Here is a 7,957-nt window from a genome sequence, read left to right on the forward strand (position 1 = left end):
AAGCAGCTTTAAATGTTACAGGCTTGCCTGGTATTATGAAATACTTAAAACCCTATGTCTTACTCATCATAAGAGATGATAATAATTGAAAAGCCTTTTTTGGCACATATTCTCAATATTCAAAGTTTGCCCAGAAATGGATTACAAACAGCACTGTGTTTGAAGACGACTAACAATCTGTAACCCTTCAAATTTTGGCCTTTGACCACAGGCATTTAATAATTTTTAAAACAAGGAATGGACTTCCATAAACACTATATTTATCTATGAATTGCTCTCCTGGTTATTAACTGTGCTACAGAATATTTTTCTCTTTAGGTTATAAAAGAGATGTCTGAGTCAGATGTTGTGGGAGTTAACAAGACTGCATCCTTGTCTTCTACAGATTATTCGAAACTGTATTGGTAAATTAAACCTTATCGCACAAAACCAACACTGAATCTCTAGTAGGAAGTTCAGAAGAGAAAGAAGAGGCTAAAAGAAAAACGTCTGTGTCTATCACAGAAACTCACGTTTGAAGCATGACCCACAAGGTCTTCAGAGAAAGGAAGGTACGGATGTTAACCTGCCCACCGGGTATTCGCAACCTTTTAACCTTTGGAAGCAGCCTGAAGTTACGGAACTCTTCCGGGGAATATTAAAAATAAGTCCCAAGGACTACCGCCAGCCGCAGGCAAGGAGGAAAGCGACCCGGGACTAACACGCGCCCGGGGGACCCAGGTACGGAAAGCGGCCCCTGACAGGGAGCCTCGCCTGGCAGATAACGCCCCTACAGCCCCGGACCTTCCTGCCAGCCCCGCTCCGCTCAGCCCGCGCCCCGGGAAGGTCGGGGCCCGCCGAGGGGCAGGCCCACAGCCCCGGGGACGGCGCTGAGGCGACTCCGGAGGAGCACAGCAGGGAGAGGCGGAACACCCCAGGGCCCCAGGCCGCGGCACCGGGGGACGCCCGCCGCCGGGGCTCAGCGCGGTTAGCGCGTCCCCTCTCATGCCGGCCAGGCCCGCGGTGGGCACGGCAGCCGGGCCCCGCCGGGAAGGGCCTTCCCCACACACACCGGGGCGGCGGCTGAGGGGCTCGGCGACCCGATGCCCGCCCTCCATACACACGCCCGTAACTCACCGCGCAGCGCTGGGGGGCGCCGCCCCGCCCGAGACTCCTCGCCGCCTGCCCGGCCCCACGCGGCGCGGCCCGGCCGCCCCTCCAGCGCCGCCTCGACCGCCGCTACGGCCCCGTCCCGCGGCCCCCCCCGCCCGCCGCCTGCTCCGCCGCCGCCGTTCCCGCAGCAACTCTCGCGAGAGCGGCCCTGTCAGCGCCCTTCGCAGTCGCGCCCGGCCCCACCCACCGCGGGAGACGCGCGTGCGCACTCCCCGCGCATGCGCAGCAGCCGCCGCGGGTAACGCGGGGCGGAGGTTGCGGCGGGGCGCTGCGCGGGGCCGGGCCGCCGCGGGCACCGGGCACCCTCGCCCCGGGATTCGTGTGGAAGCGAGCGAGGAGCAGAGCGAGGCCCCGGGTGAGGCCCCAGCCGAGGCCCCGAGTCCTGGCGCGCATCGCAAGCCGTGCCGTTTTGGGACTGTATTGAGTCCCCGGGGGAGGCGGCCGTGAGGCTTCTGGAGGTGAAGCCCCTCGGGGGTTGTGCACAGCATTCGCCAATTGATCCGTGCCTCCTCTTGTCTGAGAGACAGGGCAGCCCACCTCACCACGGAGCTAGCTGGCAAGGAGAAATTAATTGATAGGCTCGATGTAGCTACCAGGGAAAACCCTACACCAGCATTATAGCCGAGCGTGCCCGCGCAGCTCGCAGCGGGCACTGAACTCCTACGAGCCAAGAACGCACCTGGGTAGAGCCATTCCTCAACAACTGCCGTCCCTTCTGAGCACGGACTAAGGCTCCATGCGGTAGGAAAGAAAACCACAACAGTGTGATCACACATTGCAATTAAAACATGCACCGAGGGCAGAATTCAGGTTGCACAGGCGACTAATTCCAGGGTTTAACTACATGAGCCTCCTAACATGCTTCTAGCTTGAAAAGACTCTAACGACACCACAGTGCAACAGTGGCTTAGGTAAACATCAGGGCCTGATTCCTCGATAAAGTCACTGAATAAAAAAAGCTTTCCTCTGGCTCTGGAGGGGAGAGCTAGTCTCTGAACCAGACGCTTTCTACAACTGTGCTCCCACTCCCCCGAACTGATGAGCCAACTATAGGGGTTACTTTTTTTCCCCCCAGATAAGGTTGCTCCCCACTCCCCCACCTCCAAAAAGATGTACACGTACATCCCCAGCACGTACCACAGTATCGAGACATGAGCTGCAGAGTTCACATCTGGGCTCACGTAAATTTAGGATTATTCTGGACCAAGACTATATCTAATTTAAGCATAAATAATTGATATTTTGTTTTACGAGAGATGTGTATTTTCAGTGTCCAATTAAACCCTTTTTTTTAATAAATAAACCATGACACTGGTTGATCTCCCCAGCTGTACTCTGCAGGGGGGGTGTCATGGTTTCATCCATACCAAGATCAGAATAACATCAGAATATATACGACTACCTCACACAATCTGGTTTACAAACCCTACAAAAATTGCCTGCTAACATTCTCATTCTAAATGCTTAAGCAGCTTGGTAAAGATTCCCAAGAGGTTATTTTTGGATTAAATTTATGGTTTAAACCTTTAGCAGAATCATTTTCTCCAGATTTGGGTGTTGGAGGAAGATGTGAATTCTCCCAATACTTAATTCAAAAATTGGAAAGGGTGGAGAAAGAGAGCTATAGCAGTAGAGGATGCTACAAACGTTTCAGATGTTCCTTCTGAGGATGCAGAAGTGATTCATCTAGGATAACAAAGATTGATGAAATCGGAGCTAGATTCCAAGATCCCTCACAGTACTTGTTCCTAGAACAGGCGTACAGAATCTCTGGTTTCATGTATGACCTCAAAATGAGGATTTAGAAGTTCTTAGTGAGCCTTCTATAAGTTAAATAACATCTCAGAAAAGTTATAGCAGCTACTTTTAGCTGGACTTGAAACATCAGCTATGGCTTACAGCTGCCAGTGGAAGGATAGCTACTTTAAGAGGCTGCAGCTGCCTGACTTTAAAAGGGCAGTCCTAGAAAATCAAACAAGCAACAAATTTTAGAAACAGCAGAGGTCAAAGTGTTATAGAAAGATATTCCCGATAAAGGAGTTGCTGAGATATACTTGCTTGCAAACCAGTTAATGTAGACCGTTCCTCCAGCTTGCAAACAAGTTAATGCGTTAGAAAAATACGCAACTTAACCATGCAAACACAGTGGAGCTTCACTACAGCAAAAGCTGAAATCCTGGCATAGCTGTAAGCAAGGGTGAAAAAGGCAGAGACATTGTTTTGCTAGAGGATCAATTTCAAATGTTTTTTGTAGTCTAGGAATAGCTTGGATTTTTTATGACAGTTTGTGGTGATAAAATATAATCTAAGATTAGCTCCGAGTATTTTAAGAAGTACCAAGGGCAAGAAAAATCTTGCTGTCTAACATTTCTTTTGGACACCTTTTTAAATGTCTCAGAGCAGTCTGGGGAAATAAATGCATGGGTTTTGCTATGAATAGATCAGAGGAATATTTGTTAAAAACTGCATTTTTGTGTAAGCAGCCACTCAAAGTGTAAATTTGCTGCTTGGAATATTCATATTAATACCGTGTTGCTGACTAAAGACAACAGTTGCTGATGACATGAAGTTTAATGTTAGTACCAGAAGTTATGTTAATGCATATGTTACTGGAGACAAACCATAGTGATAATATTTGCCTTATCTTGACACAGTCTTTAAACTATGCTCCATTAATGTCTGTGTCCTTGCAATGGAATTTACTCATCACGGAAACTTTTAAATTATTAGGACTCAAAACTCCCACTGTATGTCATCTGAAGATCAACTTTTTCTAATGTTGGCACAGAAAACACACAAACTTGGTATGTTGTCTTAATGTACTGCTTCTCTAGGCACTATTAATTCTTCAGCATGTATTAATTAAGAGATACTATGCCCATGTTCCTAATCTTTGCTACCATCTTAGTGCTACTGTACACAATAAATGTCCTTCTTTGTAGGGCTGATGCAAGGAACTGAATGCTAACCAGGAAGATATTCTAGTCTGTTTCTTTTCATTCAAAGGAATAAAGAAGTGACCTCTCACTCCCACTTGCTGAGAGCATCAACACATGCAGCTTCAAAGGTGGTTTTGAAAACTAAGCATCAGAGCTTAAATCAGAGGCCAGGGGCCTCTGCCTCAAACTAAAGAGCAACTAGGAGCTATTGGGAGAGCTACTGAACTTAGAGAGGGTTCATAGTCAGAAAATATTTGCTCTAGCTTTGATTCATATCTGTTCTTTCTATTGGCAAATGCAAGTTAAAAGCTTGTGAACTGTGACAGTAACGAAAGAATGAGCTACTGTGGTCTCCACATTCCGTGTGCATTGTCAGCAGAATCTTTCCAGTGATAGTGCAACATGCAGAAAAAGCCCAGAAAGTGACCGTAGCTCTCAGGTGGAGCAGAGGCTGCAAGAAGAACAATCCAACCTTGAGTGAAGAACAAAAGCGATCCTTAAATTCATAGTTCCTTAATTTGTGGATGTTAACTTGATGCAAACGTGCATAAGGCCAAATTCTTTAAGGCTTCTGATCAATCAAGAAGAAAAATCTACCATCTGAGTACTTTAGATACCGTCAGTATCTAAGATAAAACAGGGTGGGTGTAATTCCCTTGAGCATGAGTAGGAGCTACTTGGTGGTTGCTGGAACCTGACGTCATATCCCAGCTCTCACAGAAGAAACCTCTGGCCTTGAGTAAGTCCTTGCTTCCTCAGCGCTGGTGTTTCACAAGCAGATTACCTTCCTGACAAGTGTAAGCAATTTCTTTACAACCGTGTGGCTTAACCCTACATTCTGTGCACTTCAGCCCCTGTTGCTGAACCACAGGCAGAGGAAGCTTTCCTGCTAGAGCTCTCCAAGACACCTCATTTCATCCTTTCTGAAGTCTCCACATTTGTTCCTAAGCCCATTCTCCTCACACACGAGGATCTGCGATCATCATAAACTACACAGCTGCCAATTTAAGGAACTTTGTGTCTGTTGCTGTGATTTTTTTTTAATGGCATCTGGCACAATAATTGTAATAAAATACATTGCTAATATGCACCTTTCTTCCTCTGACGCATTTCCTGATTTCAAAGAATTATAGTGACTTTTTTTTTAAAGCAAAACCCCGACTGGCTCAACACATCTCACGTTGTGACTCTGTTATATTGCTGCAGTTCACACAGCAGGTCATATTCATTGCTCTTTTCTTGCATTCAGCATGTTTGGTGAAGCAACTTCTGCTCCAAGACAGACTCAAATATCTAGTAAATGGAATAGTTTTGGATTTTCCAAGTTGTATATAAGCAGCCTGATATATGAACCAAGACAGAAAGCTTCCTCCCATAGAAAACAATTCAGACAATCTGCTATGGGGAATGTAGAATAGATGTACATACCTCAAGATAGCCCTGATCAACTTTCTTGCAAGCTGAAAACTTAATGCCATAAGGCTGTTCTGACAGCTGTAGGGGAACTGACTTTCTATATACCTCTGTCTGAGATGCACAGGAATAAAGTGGGTGGGGCAAATAAGGGAATGCCAGGAATGTAGGCACAGCAAGGAGGGAATGCTGGGAATGAGACTGCTGATATTTGTTTCATGAACATTACCTTCTTGCCTTTTTTTTTTCCTCACATCAACCCATGTTGGTCTGAATGTAATAATCAAGCCAGGGTCATTAGCCACAAAATCCAAAACTATTCCATTTACTAGATATTTGAGTCTGTCTTGGAGCAGAAGTTGCTTCACCAAACATGCTGAATGCAAGAAAAGAGCAGTGAATATGACCTGCTCTAGGAAGATGTTAAATACCTCAGGAAAACCTAGCACCTAGGTGCTAGTCTTAAAGTCAGGCCATATGCAACAGACTTGCTGTCGCTGTCATGCCAGGGACGGAGAGAAGAACGACACAGAATTCAGGTCCAAGAGAAAATGCCAACACCACCACCAGCAGCAGCAGCGTTTAATTACAAATCTGTATATATAACATGGTTCGCAAGGATGGCCAAGACAATTGGTCACTTGACCATCCACCTCCCAGAGTGATTGGCTAAATGCTACAACACCCATTTCAAAACAACTTTCCCAGTGTGCCATAAACAAGACTGCATAACAAGCTACAGGTGCAAGATAAAGTCTTAGTTTACAAAAACCTCAAACTGTTTCTCAGCTAGCCTGCATGGGAAAAAGAACTTTCACAGGATGCTGCAGTAGCTGGAAAATTTCTGCTTCTAGCTTTTTAGTATCCACAACTTGCAGATAGAAAAGGCAACAAATCCCCTTCGTTCATAGTTAAGTATTAAAATGGTCACCAAACAAACTTGGCCCGTTGACAGACTCTACAATACTCAACTGATATCACTAGAATTTCTCTACAGCCTTAATTCAAGATCTAGGTTTCTGGTCTAGATATAGGATCTCCCCACACGCCTGTATCTGAAGATTATGTGACAGTACTAATTAGAGAATCAGACAACAAATCTAAGGAAAAAAACCTGCCCAAATGTGTTTTCTGTGTTTATTCTTTAGAGAACAGGATAGTGACTAGATTGGGTAACTCCTTTGCTGTATTATTGACTACTTACCTCCATTTTAGTTTGCAGCTTTGTGTTAAGTGATAAAGCCAACAGCATCAAAGGGATATAATAGATGTAGACACATATACACAATATAAACATCCACATTCTACAAATAGGGAAACAGGCATAGAGGGCTTGCCCAAAGCCATACAGTAAACTAACACCACAATGTTCAACAGCACTAGGAACAGAATTCATAGCTCTTGACTTCTGAGCCTTGCTGTAACCATCAGCCAGCTCTCCCTGCTCAGAACCCCTCCTAACGCTCTGCTCTGGCTTTCTCACAAAAATACTAAAGCGTTATCACAACTGCCTGTTTCTGTGAATCTGTCCAAGCCCAGTAAATAAGTGTTGGTGCTTGTGACCCAGACAGAATAGCTGATCTGCCAAAACAGCTTCACAATTTTACTCATTACAGATCTCAAGAGCACTTGCAAAGCAGCTTAATCACCATGTGAGACAAAAACAGGCAGTGCTATGACTTTTACAGACCAGGAGACAAGAAAAGTTAGCTTATCCTTAAAACTAGCAGGAAAAAGCTCCAAAACAAAACCACCCATGATCCTTACAGTTCAGCTGAGTGAGCTAGGAAGAATGTCATAAAAGCAGATTCTCTTCCGTACCACATGTGTTTTTATGGTCACAAAGAGAAGGACAAGATTGTTATAAAAATGACTACGTAGGAAATGCTGCTCTACCTGGCAACTGTAATAGCCATTGCTGGCATTAAGAAATGAAACAATAAAATGAGTTGGCTGGGGTCACCCACAGCTGCTTAAGCTCTGAAAGAGATCTGTAGAAGGGAACCAGATCCAACTATAATGTGCCATCTCTCTTTCTTTAGTACAAAAGGGCTTCTGCTTTCTTCCTACTCTCAATTCAGTCATCTGTCACTTTCAGGACAGCTTGGAATTGTCAGTTCAATTACCTTTCAGTTTGGAGAGAAACAAAGCAGATGCTGTTTATTACTAAAAGGCAGAATCTCTCTCTTTTGAGGAATATATAATCTCTTTTTTTATAATTAGACATTGAATTATATGCTTCTCCCTTATCTATTAAACAATACACAGGAGCTGGGAAGTAAAATCGTTCAGATAAAATGAAATATTATCTTCCCTGCAGCTTTGGTAGAGGTGTTGGTCAACTCAACTAACTGCTTTTAATTTTTAAGACTCAGACAGCTTTTGTATTAGTCTTCTCCTTTTAATTCCTCTTATCGCTACACATATATTAGAAATATGGTCAATTCCTAGCA

Source organism: Tauraco erythrolophus, chromosome 20, assembly GCF_009769465.1.
Source record: "Tauraco erythrolophus isolate bTauEry1 chromosome 20, bTauEry1.pri, whole genome shotgun sequence".
In the NCBI taxonomy this organism is placed as follows: Eukaryota; Metazoa; Chordata; class Aves; order Musophagiformes; family Musophagidae; genus Tauraco; species Tauraco erythrolophus.